Consider the following 15,746-nt stretch of genomic DNA (forward strand, 5'->3'; position numbering starts at 1 on the left):
TCAAGCGCTTTCGCCCTCTGATGGTTGGCGCTGCATGAGTGGTCTCTTCCACTCCATGAACCTCGTCCTGTGGCTGATCCACGTCCTGAAGCTCATCCTTAGGAACTAATAGCTCCTCATCTGCATGCAAGTGTAGCTCCCTCTCAAGCGAACACTTCATGGCTTTCTCCTCCTGAAATTTTATATCCCATCGCACAACAGTTTTACCACTGTCTGGCAAATACACACGATAGTCGCGGGGCGTATCAGTGTACCCCACAAATATCCCGACCTCTGCGGTCGGCTCCAACTTCTTCCTGGCATCCTTCGTCACATGCGTGTAAACGTTAGCACCAAAAATCCTCAAATGAGAAAGATCAGGCTTCTTACCAGAATAAGTCTCCTTAGGTGTACTCATGCCAAGTATCCTATGAGGACAACGGTTCTGCACATAAACTGTTGTATTGCATGCTTCCGCCCACAAGTGAAGGGGTAGGCCCTGATCATGCAACATTGCCCGTGCAACACCCACAATCGTTCTGTTCTTTCGCTCAGCTACCCCGTTCTGCTGTGGGTTATGGGGAGCTATGAGCTCTCTACGAATCCCTTCTGTCTTGCAGAAATCCTTGAACTCGTCCGAGATGTATTCACCACCATTATCGCTGCTAAGAGCCTTCACCTTCTTCCCCGACTCCTTCTCAACCAGTGTTTTGAATTCACAGAACTTTGAATATGTCTCGCTCTTCTTCTGCATGAAGAAGATCCAGCACTTACGAGAGAAATCATCAACAAAAATCACATAATACCTGTGTTTTGTTGTCGAAGCAACTGAGAAAGGTCCACACACGTCTGTGTGAATTCTCTCAAGGATCGTCGTGGCGCGACTATCCTTCTCGTGAAAGGTGGCTTTCAAAAACTTCCCCAAAGTACACCCCTTGCACTGATCTGACTGCGCAAGTGTGCCTTTAGGCAGCCCTGTAGTGATCTGCTGCAGTATCTTCAAGGCTCCATGGTGAAGTTGACCCAATCTCCTGTGCCACAACTCGCCATCATCCCGGCTCACCAATCCTTCTGCCTTGCCTGCCATTGCTGCGCATCCATCTACATGCAACTGATAAAGGTTCCTCACTCGAACCCCTATCTTCCGGCTCTCACCAGTTGTCTTGCTGCGCAGGAAGGCCTTTCCCTCGCTGAAAACAACATCATACCCCTTGTCTTCTAACATCGCCACTGAGATGAGACTCTTCTTCAATCTTGGAACATGCATGACTTCCTTCAATATAAAGGGTTTACCAGACTCCCTCTCAAAGGAAATGGTACCGATACCGGTCGCACTGTATCTACCATCATCGCCCATCTCGATGTGCACTCCAAGATCTTTGTCCTCCAGATCAGAGAACAAATCTTTATCTCCCGTCCTGTGAAAAGACGCACCACTGTCCAAGAACCACACTGATCCGATCACACTTGAAACCAAGCATGCGATCAATGAAAAATCAAGCTCAAACTGAGAAGATAAGGCCTCTCCCCCTACAGATCCAGCAGCTTGCTTGTTCTTCTTCTTCTGCGGACAATTTGTGGCATAGTGTCCATGCTGGTGACAGTGAAAACACTTCACCTTGGACATATCCTGCTTCTTGCCTTTCGCACCAGACTGAGAAGCTTTCTTGCTCTTCCCTTTCTTTGCTTTGGCAGCCGAAGCACAATTCTCTTCATCAGCTCCCTTTGACGAAGATCCGTCCCTGGTACTCCGCCTGATCTCCTCCTGCACAAGATCTGACCATAGTCTTTCCCATCCTGGCAACTTCTCCCAACCATTGACAGAGTCTTGATAGGAATGCCAACTCTTCGGAAGACCAAGGAGAGCCAAGCTCACCAAGTCCTCATCATCGATAGTAACCCCCACACTTCCCAGCTCATCTCGACACTGAGTGAACTTCGTGAGATACTTGGGAATACTGTCACCCTTCTCGCATTTGATGTTTCTGAGTTTATCTTTGAGCGCCAGCTTCCTCTGATCGCTCTTGCTTTGGAATAATTCTGTTAATGATTTCCACATCAAATATGGAGTAGCCTTTCCATGGAGGCTGGACACAATGTGATCCTTCACGCCCTCCAATAGAATCCTTCGACATTTTGCGGTCTTCTTTTGCCAAACTTCCGCCTCAGCAGCATCAGTAGGCTTTGGGATATCCATATCTATGAACTCCTTCAGCCCGTTATCATCCAATACTGCCTCCATCCTGTCCTTCCATGCAATATAGTTTGAGCTGCCCTCAAGAGCATACTCCAATCGCAATCTGTTGAAAGACATTGCTGCGTTGTCACCAAGAAAACACTGCTGCAAATTCGAATTCCACCAGCAACCAACTCAACTGCTTCCGATCTAGAATTCGTGAGAACAAAATATTTCTCGTACAAAGATTGACTGTATGGGCTTTTACCGGATATTTCACCTTCCAAAGGAAGGATGAATCCAGAGGCTACCTGGCCCGATTACAGGCTCTGCCTAGAGAAATAGAATGTAAACACTTCCTGAATAGTAGATCTGATGATCAACAGCTCTGACACCATGTAGAAATTTTGAATAATTTAACACATATTCAATGGAGATTATCCTGATCATGTACTATTGTGGAAAACATACACAATACATAAGCTCCTCTACGTTGATCATCAATATAGCAGCATCAATAACAATAAAACATCAAGAGCATTCACACATTAACACAGTATGTATCCCGGGGAAAGCATCTCGCTAAAAACCCCAACTATCTGTATATTAATGATTGAGTCATGTAACATTACACAACATAATACTTCTCACAAGTATCTCCACCTCTGTTACACACAATACAGCTCAGATCTGATCTCCAAATCGCTTCCACTGCTTGCCTGCCTCCACTGCTCAATACCTGCTCAAGAACTGATGAGAATGGCTCACCAAACTCGTTTTTCACCTGAAAAATAGTCACTCACACTTTGTTGGAGGTGAGCACAAGATATAATGTGGGCAAATACGTGAGCAAACTCATTGGCATACTCAATCCCTTGATTGTGCAAGATCTGGTGCACAACTATAGTCACAACTGATAGCAATCTGATTCTCTACCACCTGTCCCTGTTGAACTGAACATGCACTGACATGCAACTGAGTTAACTGATGTATTCATTAGTTGTATTATGAGTTAATAACTTGTGAATTAATTAATAACTAATTCACCCAACTCATCTCTAGTCTGTTTGCTAGTTAGACTAAATACAACCAGTTTAACAAAGCTAAACTGAACACAACTCCATCAACTCCACAATCAACTCCACCAAACTCAACTGATTGAGTTCTAACTGAAGTCATGCATGCAACAACTCAACTGACTTATAAGAAAAGCGTATTTCCTTCTGACAGCTGCATGTGCCACCTCTGTAGCTCAAATTGAAGTGCTCTAAGAGAATAAGATTAAGTTTATAGTCCAAATATTATTGTGAGATAATAATATTTGACTTTTCTATTTTTGACAGCCAGTCTAAAAATAGACTTTGATCACTCACACTTTCATCAAAAATAGAAGTCCATCTATTTTTTTCCCAAATTGATCAATCATCCATAAACAGCAACCTGCAATCCATAGACATGATCCATATGTCTAAAAATAGACATAGTCTAAAAATAGACTTGCGCCAAAAATAGCCTGTGGGCCCACTTAGTGAAGGCGACTCTTTTCACTAAGCTCCATCATCTTGTTGCAATCTCAACACGTAATATATTTCAAGTTTTGAAGAAGAACAAGATTTACCAACATGAATATTTTCTACAACATCTGGTTTAGTCGAGATATTTATGGCGATAGTTTCTTCAATATTGGATAGATTTCGCTCGGAATCCATCGTATTTACAGTATTTGATAGAAAATAAAAAACTGATGGATGATTAAGGTCGTTGGAGTAATATTCGTTGTAATTTGGAAGATGGGAACGATGGTGGTAATCTTCCCAAGGTGCCCCTTGTATGTTCATTGACTGAACAATTACTTCATCTGTAGAATGTACATGCAACCAAGGATCTGAAGAGGTACCATACTCCTTAGACCTATCTACCCAAATGCTTGACGAGCGTTCATTGGGGTTTGCCTCCCATGCCGAGAACATTGATTGCTACAATATTTCTATTGGGCTTGGAGGCAACACCTGATGACGATCCATGCTAATATCGTTTTCAGACATCTTTTGAATGGAAGATACCATATTGCAGGTTCCCACCGTTGCCACTTCCGCTAGGTTGTTTGGAGGTGGTAGGGCAAAAGTACCCATCAATGTAGGGTCTTTTAGTAGGCCTACTCCGATATTTTGAAGTGACTGAGAGCTTCCGTGGATCATCAGAATGCTTCCCGTAACTTGCAAACTGTTGGGGAGGAATGTCTGTTGATCGATGATTGTAATTCCCCCTTGGAAGGGAAATGCAATCTTTCTGAAGTATGTCGACACAACGGCAACCATAGCATAAATCCAGGGCCTTCCTAGTAGGATGTTGTAATCGAGGTTTCCATCGATAACTTCCACATCAATTTCTATCGTTTTGACCCCCAGTTCGACTTGCAAGTTACTTAAAATCCCGTATGGAGTGTATGTTCGTCCATCAAATGCTTTTAATGTCATCGACGATCGCGACAAGGGTGGTGAGCCTAAATTTTTCCAGCAACTCATCGACATAATACATCTCGTTGCCCCCTCATCAATAATCGTTCGATGAACAGTTTTGTTGAGGGCTTTCACTTGAATGAGGAAAGCGAGTTGAGCTGGTAATTGAGGTTCGTATCCTTTATGATTAAAGGCCACAAGATTGGAATCCGCTGGGTCAATCCCACCTATTGCTGATAATAGAGCTTGCTTTTGGGAGGGGCAATTTTGTAGTACTTCAAGTGTCGACATAGCGGATGGCGATTGGGCCAGGTCCTCTACTATATTATAATTCTGTGTCACTCTAGCACGAGGATTAAATGTCGATTTGTGTACAACTCCCTTTGGTGGCTTTATCATTAGCTCAGGAATGATGGGTGGAACAACTTCGGTCGAACTTGTTGTCGAACTACTAGGTTGATCAGTAGCCTTGTTGTTCGACAGCTGTGGATTCCCGTAATCTTTATTCTTTGTCAATATCAAAGCATTATTTTTCTGTTTTGAAATGGACAACATAAAGACTTGGGATGGGGAAGCATTGTCACTAGCAACCAGATTGGTTCCTGAGTTTGGAAACGGATCAATCAATACTGCTGAGGTTTTTGAATTCTTAAAGAATTTCTTAACTTCGGCTTTATATGGACAATCTCTTGTCCAATGATCCTCATCGCATATGAGGCATGGCTGAGTGGGTTTCTTTTGCCCAGAAGGGTTTGCGGAAGATTTTTCAGGAGACGAATCATCCTGTTTCTTCTTTTTTCTCTTCCCTTTCTTCTTGCCCCCTGGTTGCTTCGGTTCTTTGCCTTTGTCAGTCGACACAGCATTAACCTCTGAGGCTAGAATTTCTTCATTCGCATTTTGATCAGAAATCTTACGGGCTTTCTTAAATGTAGCCTTTGTCGATTTCATGCTCTTCGTACCTATCACGCCATCGCCGGTGTGAGAGTCTTTGTTTGATTTAGGAGGAGGAGGAATGGAAAACTCCGGTCTGGGAGCATCGGGGATTTTGTCGTAGAGAATTCTAGACTAAGTATAGATCAAGTCTAGATATTGCGCACAAAAAATAACCTGCTCTTCAGTGACGACCCCTCCCTTTGCCACATCTTCTGTAATAGAAGGTAACAATGACTTAATAAACCATTCAGCTAGCAGCTGATCAGGAACATATGTTTTCACCATTCTACGACGACGTTGCCATTCATGAATATGATCGGATATGTGAGTGGCCGTCGTTTGCTTGAAATTGGTAAGAAGCTCTGTTCCTGTTTCATACCTTATTGGTAATTGAAAATGGGTTAAAAAGGTTGTGGCAAGGGCGCTGAAGTTATCAAATGAAGCTCTAAGCAACTCGATATACCATTTTGCTGCCAAACCAGTTAACGTTCGCTAAAAAAGGTGAAGCCGAATCAAATCATCATTCAGAGTGTTGGATGAACACCACAGATGAAAGGTCATCACATGATTCGATGGGTCTTCACCCGGATTTCCATTAAATTTAGGAATATCTTACGGAAGTTTATGAGGAATCGTTGGCCACCAAGGGGCATAAGCGATTGGATCGTTCGTTAGCCGATTTAGATCTGGTAACTCTAGAGTCGCCATGAAGGGCAACTGTTGATTCAGGTTCGGTGAAGCGTACCCAGGATAAGATGGGATCGCATGAGCAGTGGGTCTTTGCATACCAGCATAATGCATTTGATGCTTATAACTTTGATAAGGTGGTTGGGCATAACCAATTTGACACCATTGGTTATAACTGTTTTGAATATACGGCTGCCCATTACTTGCAAAGTTTTGTTGCTCAAGTCCTTGGTAAACTTGTTGGAATTGCGGTTGTTGATATTGCATCAGCCATGGTTGTGAAACCATTTGCTGTTGCCCAATACTGGACATTTGACCAAGATGAGGGGTAATAGTACCGGTTTGAGCCTGAGTCGCTCCAGTTAAGGAGCCACTAACTGTCGATTGCGGTTGTGTCACAGAGACAAGAGGCTGTTGTACAACGACCTGAGAAACTTGAGGTTGGCATATAACAGGCAATGCTTGTACTTGCGACACCGTCACAATAGCTGGTGTAGTGGGGATGTTCGACACAGGGAGACTCGGTTGCATTGAGTATACAACTCTTGGTTGTTGAGGCAATATTGGCACCCAACCGCTGGATGTGATTCCAATTTGACCTGAATTCAGTTGTGAACTCTCATATGGCAGCAATCCAGTGCTCAAGGGAATGATTGGCCTTTGGAGACTAGACTGCCCAAATTGATGTTGTGAAGGATCAATTTGTTGAGATTCAACATAAGAGATTCCAGATACTATTCCGGATGAACAAATGGGAACAGACCATACTATCGAAATAGTCCCTGGGTGGACTCCTTCTAGCGGTTGAGAGCTAGTTGGGACAGATGGTATACCAGTGAACATCGTCGGAGTGGTGGCAGGAGGTTTTGCTACCGCTGTATCGGACAAGACAGTCCTAGATGTTGATGGTTGTCCAGACATATCAAGTCTATCCAAAAGACTTCCCAGTGCTTCTACAGGAACTTGTGATGAAGGGGTATTAACTTCTGAAGTAGAAGGATATAGGTGGATCTCAGTCCCAAAATGCGATGGAGTACTGGATGGAAGATCCTCCGTAATCTCTTCTATAGCAATCAATCTAGGTGGAAGAGGCAAACCGTCAGGTCCGTAAAATATTTCTGGTGCCGAAGAAGGTATAGATTCTGCAACGACAGATGTTGGAGGGGTAACACCTTCTAAATCAACCCTGGATGGAGCTGGTTCAGGAATAGAAGTGTTTACTGTTACACTAGGATCAGTTCTAATGTCCTCTTGTAACTGCGGAACTTCTTCTGTAGAGGCAGGGATACCATAAATGGTTGGAGTAACTAGAGTCTCAGAGGATGTTGAAACACAAGTTTCAAACAAACCAGGAGACTTTGACCCAGTTAAACGAGTTTGCTTGACCCGGAATGGTTTGGTTTCCGGAGTCAAAGACGGTTGACTCGTCAGTCTCCGCGAACGACGGGGTTTTGATTGACTTTCTTCCACGATTGCGGATTTATTTGATCAACTCAAAATAAGAGGGGAAAATGTTATTCCGTATTAAATGAATTTTAGACGCTTTGACACAACTTGATTTTTCACTTTTTAAGAGTCGAGAAAAAGCTAAAGATGACTCTAGTTGCCTTCGATTTTTAATGAGCTTGAAGTGACAAGTGCTCAGATGGACCTTTTCCTTTAAGGAGTCTGAAAAGGAACGAAAGAGACTACTTTGGAAATCTAAACAAAGGGATTACCAAACCAATTGCAAAACTGTAGAATACATTTTACGGTACAACAGTCAATCTTCCCGAATGTTGTGTTTAGTGCATTGCGATCGATAGGGAGGCAGACATGGCTTCCTAAGGATAAAGGATATAGCCTATTGTGGTCTCCCAATATATACCCGACGGTACGTGGGAGCACAAGTTCGTACTGGCACTTATCGTCTCAAAGAGGAGGAATCACCCAACCTACGATGAAAGCAACAGTCACCAGGTTTTACGACGCAGAAATACGTCTCTAGCCTAGACTCCTAGATGTTGTGCGTTAGGTTCCAAAGCAATTTTATGTTCATTGAATTTATTTTACAGTTGATCTTTCTTAAGAAGTTTTACTTTAAGGTTCACCGCGTGATGTAGATATAAAATTCCTAAAATGCAATCTAAGATGATAAATAGTCGTTTAATCTTCTTTTTGCAATGAAAATCCTAGCTACTAAGGAAAGAGAAATGAAATCATTTCAACATAGAGCAGAGAGCACACACTAGATGCACTATCCTAAATCAAAATCAACAATCAGTCTAAATGCAAATGCACGTGCATGTATTTGTTTTCCGCTTTCTTAATGTGTGAATGACAAAAAGAATGCTAAATACAAATATGAATTATTTCTTCTTTCAAAGCGACATTACTAACGATTTTCTTTTCAAAAAACGACAGGAAGGCAAGACGACACTTTGTGATTTTGAATTGAAAACTGCTTTCGACACTTGAAATACTTATAAATTTAGATCAAATACAAGAGTAACAGTGTAATCGACTATCAAAAAGAGAAGTATTCTTTTCTTTGACTGAAAACGACACTTGCGACACTTCCAAATCAAAAGACGATAGTTCGATTAAGCTACTATTTTGTAAAAGAGAACTGTAAATGGCGCACAATACATAAAAACATTCACAATTCTTTGTACAATAGAGGTTGGATGATGCAAAGAAGGGGGTTTCAACAGTGGTCTACTGATCATAGACAGTAAAACTCCTGAATAAAACCGAAGATAGTGAAGAAAAAACCAAAATTTGGAGGCAGATCTAGTCTTGTTTGATCATCGCACCTGTAACACAGGGAAACAGGGATGCATCCCACCTACTGCACACGGGAGGTGCGATGCATCCAGATTTCCTAAAGGAGAGGGTGCAATGGTCAAAGAACGAGACTTTAACTTGGTTTTTGGTCATAATTTTCAGTTTAGTTCAGGGATTTAGGCCGAGCAAATGATAGTTAATAACTACAAAGTATAGGGCTGATCTAATGAGGTTACTCAAGCTACCTCTAGGGAACTTAGGATGTTTGCAAGTCAATTGTTCAGTTCATAAACAAACCCGGAGATTGACTGAAGCAACATTGATCTACTTTGCACTTGCATAGCAAATTCAGTTCAAAGGCTAGCTGGCTTGACTTCAGGCTCCATCTGTGGTTTATGAATCAAACAAATAGAGACAAGCAATCAAACTAATCGTTCCCCAGCAGAGTCGCCATTTTGTTATTGGGAAATCTAGTGTCTATTTAGAGCTACTAATCCCACTAAGATGGGTAGCTATCTTAGAAACAAACACATTAAAGTCACTTGTCTTTTCCTTTGCGAGAGAGAGATGAGAAAGAAGCAGAGAATACCAACCTCAGTCTTCCGCTTGGCTCCTTGCTTGTTTCCTTTCCCCTTTGACAGAATCTCGCCACTGCTTCCTCACTTGTCCCACTTCAAAGAGCACCTGTAGATTCACAACATCATAATACCATCAAAGCATAGAGATCTTTCACTGTAAACAATATAGGATCAGATATATATTGACCATACAAATGCATATATCAACACAATATTCAGAGATACACAAGAATTTGGAGGAAAACTCAAAAAGCTTTATTAGTAACAGTAGTAGAAGAGAGGATTACAACCACTTGGTCTGACCCAGCGCCATCCTCCCAGCTTGAAAGCCCTCTTCACCTCATACAAAGCAAGATCACCCAACAATGTCTTCAAAGAGAAACTAGCAACACCTCTTTGCAAATTACCCAATTCCAACCTTTGGATCTCTTGGATGAGGGATCCATTTATAGATATTTGCAGGGGGGTGATTCAGCTTCTGGGATTTTGATTAGTGTCATCTCTCTGATAGTTCTTGGTTCCACATGGAGATTTTAGATCTCTTACTCATCCCTGGGAGAACTCAGAGAGGCAAGTGTCAAATGAGCAGTTTCTAGAAGATTCTCTGTGTTTCCACCTAGCAAACTGCTTGTGCCATTTGTCTGCTCTTGCTCATCGCACCCTATAGAAGGGCTTTCCAGTATGCATCGCACTTTTTGCATGTGGCAGGTGAGATGCATCGCACCTTTAGCACTGGGCAGTCTGTATGGTCCTGCTTTGACCAGCTCTGAGTAGCTTTTCATGGAGAACTTCTGGGAGATGATGTAATCAGCTGACCTTGCTCCTTTAGGGTATGAAACAACACTTTTAGGGACTTAGAAGCCCTTGGTTTATGGACATACGGGATTGGGGTTGCAGTGCCCAAATATGTCTATAACACCTCTGAGCGTTAACCAATCATGGTGTAACATCTTCAGGTATGGTGGCCACCTGTTTTGTAATGGAAGGGACTATCAATGTGTAGAAATCCCAAAAATGTCGTTTCTCTGTTTACACGGAGAAATACATAAAAACGCTGTAAAATCCGCCAAACTGCCATTTATCGGACTTCAGATGTTATCAATTCCGCCCTATAACTACATCGGGTCCGACTTTATATCGCTATTGCATGTCCACCATTGATCTATGTGATCTTGATCCAACAGTTGATATTCATTTCAGGCGGCTTATGTGTACGGATATTACCCGCCCGAAAAGGCGGTTTTCTCTCTCCGGTGCCAAGCCATGTGTCGGCTAGTGTATGGGATCGGGCGGAGCCCATCCAATACCACTTACCGCCTAAGGCCCGCCCGAAATCTTGCTCGTTACGGAACTCAAAACATATATCGCTGCATGTATAAGCCCTTTTGGGTCCATTTTATCACTCCGTTCGCATTTCCTTTGTTTTTAGTTTATTTAATGAAAACGTGAATTTACATTGAAAAACTCCTTTTTACGGAACTCAAAATATATATATTTGTACCCATAAGACCCACCGGGTTCGAATTTATCGCAAGTCGCATATGTATTAGCCCCGCTCCTTTGTCTTGCTTCGATGCGATATTGCGATGTGATATGTCGCAATCACATATTGCATAGTCCTCGGGCCTCGGTAAGTCCTTCTGTGTGTGTTTTGGCGATGCGATGGCGTGAGTAGATTTGGACTGTTGATCTGCACGTATAGATCAGTGACTCTCGTTTAATCGTGCCAATCGCTATCACGATTTCCCATAAGGCCGCTTTCGATGGACTCTGCCTGCCACCGCCGATTGTGATATGCCGATCAGATCTGGACCGTTGATCGGCCAGATCCGACGGCTCTTGTGCATCGTTCCTTTGACCTCCGATAGGCTCTGTTTTCTCATTTTCTTCATGTTTTTCTCTTGTGATAGTGTTTTACGTCATTTGTAAAGGCTTTTCTCATGCGATAATTTTTAAGTATTGAAGACTTAGAGGGTTCTTAGGATCGATTTTGGATCACGCCTTCCCACTGAAAAAGCTTTTGGACCACCAAAAGTTGTTTTTTAAGAATAGATCAAGTGAGGATACAACTTCCTCACTTGTCCAATTTCTATCCATCGTGCACTGCTTGGTTTTGAACCATTGAGTCTGATTCTCAGGTATTCAACATCCCCTCTGCACGTAGTTCTCACCTTCTTGTCCAGAACTGTGTCTTCCTGTAACTCATTGAGATGTTCAGGCAACAAATCATCAATAGAAGGCCACTGACTTTGCTCTTTGGGATATTCAATTAATGAAGGTTCATACAGCCTCAAGTTCTCTGCATTAATGACTGAATAGATATGCATATAAGCTGGAAAATCAAGGCGAAAAGCATTTTCACCAATTTTCTCAAGTATCTTGAAAGGCCCATACCTTATTGGCTTCAGCTTCTTACCTTCACCTTGCATTCTGTCTTTGTTGATGTATAGCCAGACTTGATCACCAACTTGGAAGCTATGCTCAATTCGATGCTTGTCATGCCTTGCCTTGTACTTGGCTTGGCTTCTTTCCAGCTGTTCCTGTACTGCCTGGTGAATTTCTTGGATCTGTTCAATGAACTTGGTTGCTTTGTCCACATCACTGTGTCCATCAACTGCTATGTCTTTACCAAAGACAAAATCCAAGGGAGACTTTGGTGTAAAACCAAAACAAGTCTCAAAAGGAGATCTCTGAGTAGAAGAGTGCTTGGCACGGTTGTAAGCATGTTGCACATAACACAAATGTTTATCCCAAAGCTTAGGATGCTTGCTACAATAGCCTTTGAGCAACTGGATCACAGTCCTATTGACCACCTCTATTTGACCATCTGTTTGTGGATGAAATCCCGTGCTCTTCTTCAATCTGGTGTCCATCAATTCCCACAGACTTGACCAAAACTTCCCAACAAATCGGGAATCTCGATAAGATACAATGGAAGTGGGTAACCCAAAATGAACCCAGACATGCTAAAAGAACAACTTCGCTGTTTGTTCAGCTGTAATCTGCTTGTTACAAGGTATGAAAATACACATTTTGCTAAACCTGTCCACAATAACATATAAATAATCATGACCTTTTCTAGATTTTGGCAATCCCCTAGCAAATTCCATGGAAACACTTTCGCAAGGACGAGAAGGAACTGGAAATGGAAGTGTACAAGCCTAATTTTCTATTACTGGGTTTTCTTTTAGCACAAATAGTACACCCTTTAATATATCTAGAAACTATTTCATGCATTCTTGGCCAATAACAAAATCGTTGTAGCTGTGCAGCTGTTTTACTTACTCCAAAATGACCTGATATAAGAGAAGTATGTGCTTCTCAGATTATGTTAACTCTTTCAGTTTGTGGAATGCATAACTTTCCCAAATAATACAAGAGTTGGTCCTTAACATAATAATCCAATTCTTCTACTTGTTTGCCATGACTTAAAGTTTCATATACATCTTTAAAATATACATCTTGAGCATATTGTTCAATGTAGCTTTCATGCATTATTGAGTTATGCTTAAGTATAGTGTATGCATTTATGATTGGTCTGGATAACATATCTGCAACCTTATTGTGTATGCCCTTCTTATATTTGATGACAAGATGAAACTGCTGTAGAAAACCCATCCACCTATAGTGCCTTGATTGCTGCAATTTAGTTTGTGAGTGCAAGTATTGGAGTGGTTTATGATCTGTATGTATAATTGTTTCTTTGCCCATTAGGTAATGTTTCCACTTTTTCACACTCTGTACTAATGCATACAATTCTTTATCATATGTTGGATAATTAACTACTGCATAATTAAATGTCTCAGAATGATAGCATATGGGTTTACTGTGTTGCATCAACACTACTCCCATGGCATAGTCACTGGCATCTGTTTCAATCTCAAATGGTCGTTGAAGATCTGGCAGTGCTAGTACTCGTGCTGTACTAATTTTTCTTTTAAGGTGTCAAAGGTTTTCTGCGGCTTGCCTCCCCACTGAAACACCTTTTTCAATCCTGTTAAAGCATGTAAGGGAGTTGCAATCAAGGAAAAGTTAGCAATAAACTTTCTCCAATATTGTGCTGCTCCTAGGAAACTCCTAACTTCTGTAGCAGATTCGGGCTTAGGCTAGTTTACAATGACTTCAACCTTAGAGGGATCTATCTTCAATTCACCACCCCCTACAATATGACCCCAATAACTTAAAGATGTTTTGCCGAATTCACATTTTGACAACTTCACATAGATATTTTCTCTTTTCAAAACATCTAAAGTCTGCTTTACATGCTTCAAATGTTCTTCCCATGTTTTACTGAAAACACGAATGTCATCTAAATATACAATTACAAAATCAGCAATAAAAGGTTTGAGTACATCATTCATAACTCTCATGAAAGTGGCAGGAGCATTAGTTAAGCCAAAAGGCATAACCAACCATTCATACAACCCTTGCTTTGTTTTGAAAGTAGTCTTCCATGCATCTTGTTCTGCTACTTTGACCTGATGATAGCCACTACACAAGTCCAACCTGGAAAAGTAAAATGCTTCTTTCAGCTAATCTAATAGATCATCAATGTGAGGAAGAGGATAACGATTCTTGATCTTTATTTTATTCAGTGATCTGTAATCAATGCACATCCTGCACGAACCATCTTTTTTTCTCACCAACACGATTGGAGATTCACATGGTGATGTGCTTGGTCTTATGAACCCTTTATCGAGCAGCTCCTGTACCTGCTTCTTGATCTCTGCATTCTCTAAAGAAGATAACCTGTACATTTCGATGTTAGGCAATGGAACATCTTGCTGCAAATGAATATCATGTACTATTTCCCTTTTGGGTGGCAAACCTTTAGGTTCTTGAAATAGGATATCATATTCTGAAACAAATTTAACTAAATCAGATTTCTATTTAGCATCACATCGTTCAAATACATTGGTTTTATCAGGGTTCTTTTCCTTTACAATCATCAGTAAAAATTGCTTGCATGAATTTACAATTCTTTTCATCTGCCCTGAGTTTATGAGAGAATAATTATTTTTGAGTTTATGAGCTCTTACAATATATTCTATTTCATCTTTAGTGAGTTGATACTTATTTTCAGCTCTATAGAATATGGCTTTTCTATCATACAAGTAAGGACTTCCTAAAACAATACCACATATATCCAAGGGAACTATATCTAACTCAACCTCATCTACAAATGTTGACCCAATAGCAAACCTAAGTTTACATTGTCTAGTCACTTGTAGCTTTGCTTTATCACATACCCAACCTAATGGATATGGCTTCTTGTGAGGTGTTGTTAGTAAGCCCAACTTCTTTACAATTGTTTTAGAAATCAAGTTTACTTGTGATCCACTAACAAATAAAGTATCAATCTTTTGGTGCTTGGAAATAACTCTAATATGAAAAAGCTCATGTCCTTTTCTCTCATTATCTTCATTATCAATAGATTGTGCAGAATTACTTGTAGATGCTTAAGAATTTTTACCTTTTATTCATGTGGCTGTGACAGTTGTTTCATCACCTGAGTTTGACCCCAAGTCTTTCTGAATAACAACACCAATCTTCTTCTTCTTACCACCGATCTTCTTAGGTTTCAGCTCTGGATGCAAAGACCAGTAGTGTTCATCATCATGTCCATCCTTCTTGTAGTGAGCGCATGAAGGTTTGTCTTTTTGTACAACGTTTGTCTTCCTCTCCTTCCATTTCAGCTTTTTCTTTTCCTTGTTCTTGCTTGCAGAGGTTTTTGATGATCCCCCAATCTCTGGGTTCACATTCTTGCCTCTAGCCTCTAGATGTGTAGCCTGAACTAATACATCATCTAGGCTAGTGGGATTAAACATGAGAATGGTGTGCTTCAAATAGCTATGTAGACCACCTATATAATTCAACAAAGTTTCAGGTGAGTCTAGAGATATGCTTAGAGTTAAAGCTCTTTTTCTAAATTCCTGGGTATAGATTTGTACACTTTGGCCCTTTAATTGGCGAAGAGTTTGCCAACTCATCATTGCTTGTTGCATATAATCTAGAGGATAGAACTGTTTTTTAATGGCAGAAACAAATTCATCCCAGGTAGAAAGAATTTTACCATGCTTCTTCAAATCAGCTTGTGTCCTACCTTCCCACCACAATAGTGCAGTTCCTCCAAGGCGAAGGCTAGCCAGTTGAATCTTTCTCCTCTCT

Source organism: Pinus tabuliformis, chromosome 6, assembly GCF_031772625.1.
Source record: "Pinus tabuliformis cultivar Carrire ecotype Pingquan chromosome 6, CPIR1, whole genome shotgun sequence".
Classification (NCBI taxonomy): Eukaryota; Viridiplantae; Streptophyta; class Pinopsida; order Pinales; family Pinaceae; genus Pinus; species Pinus tabuliformis.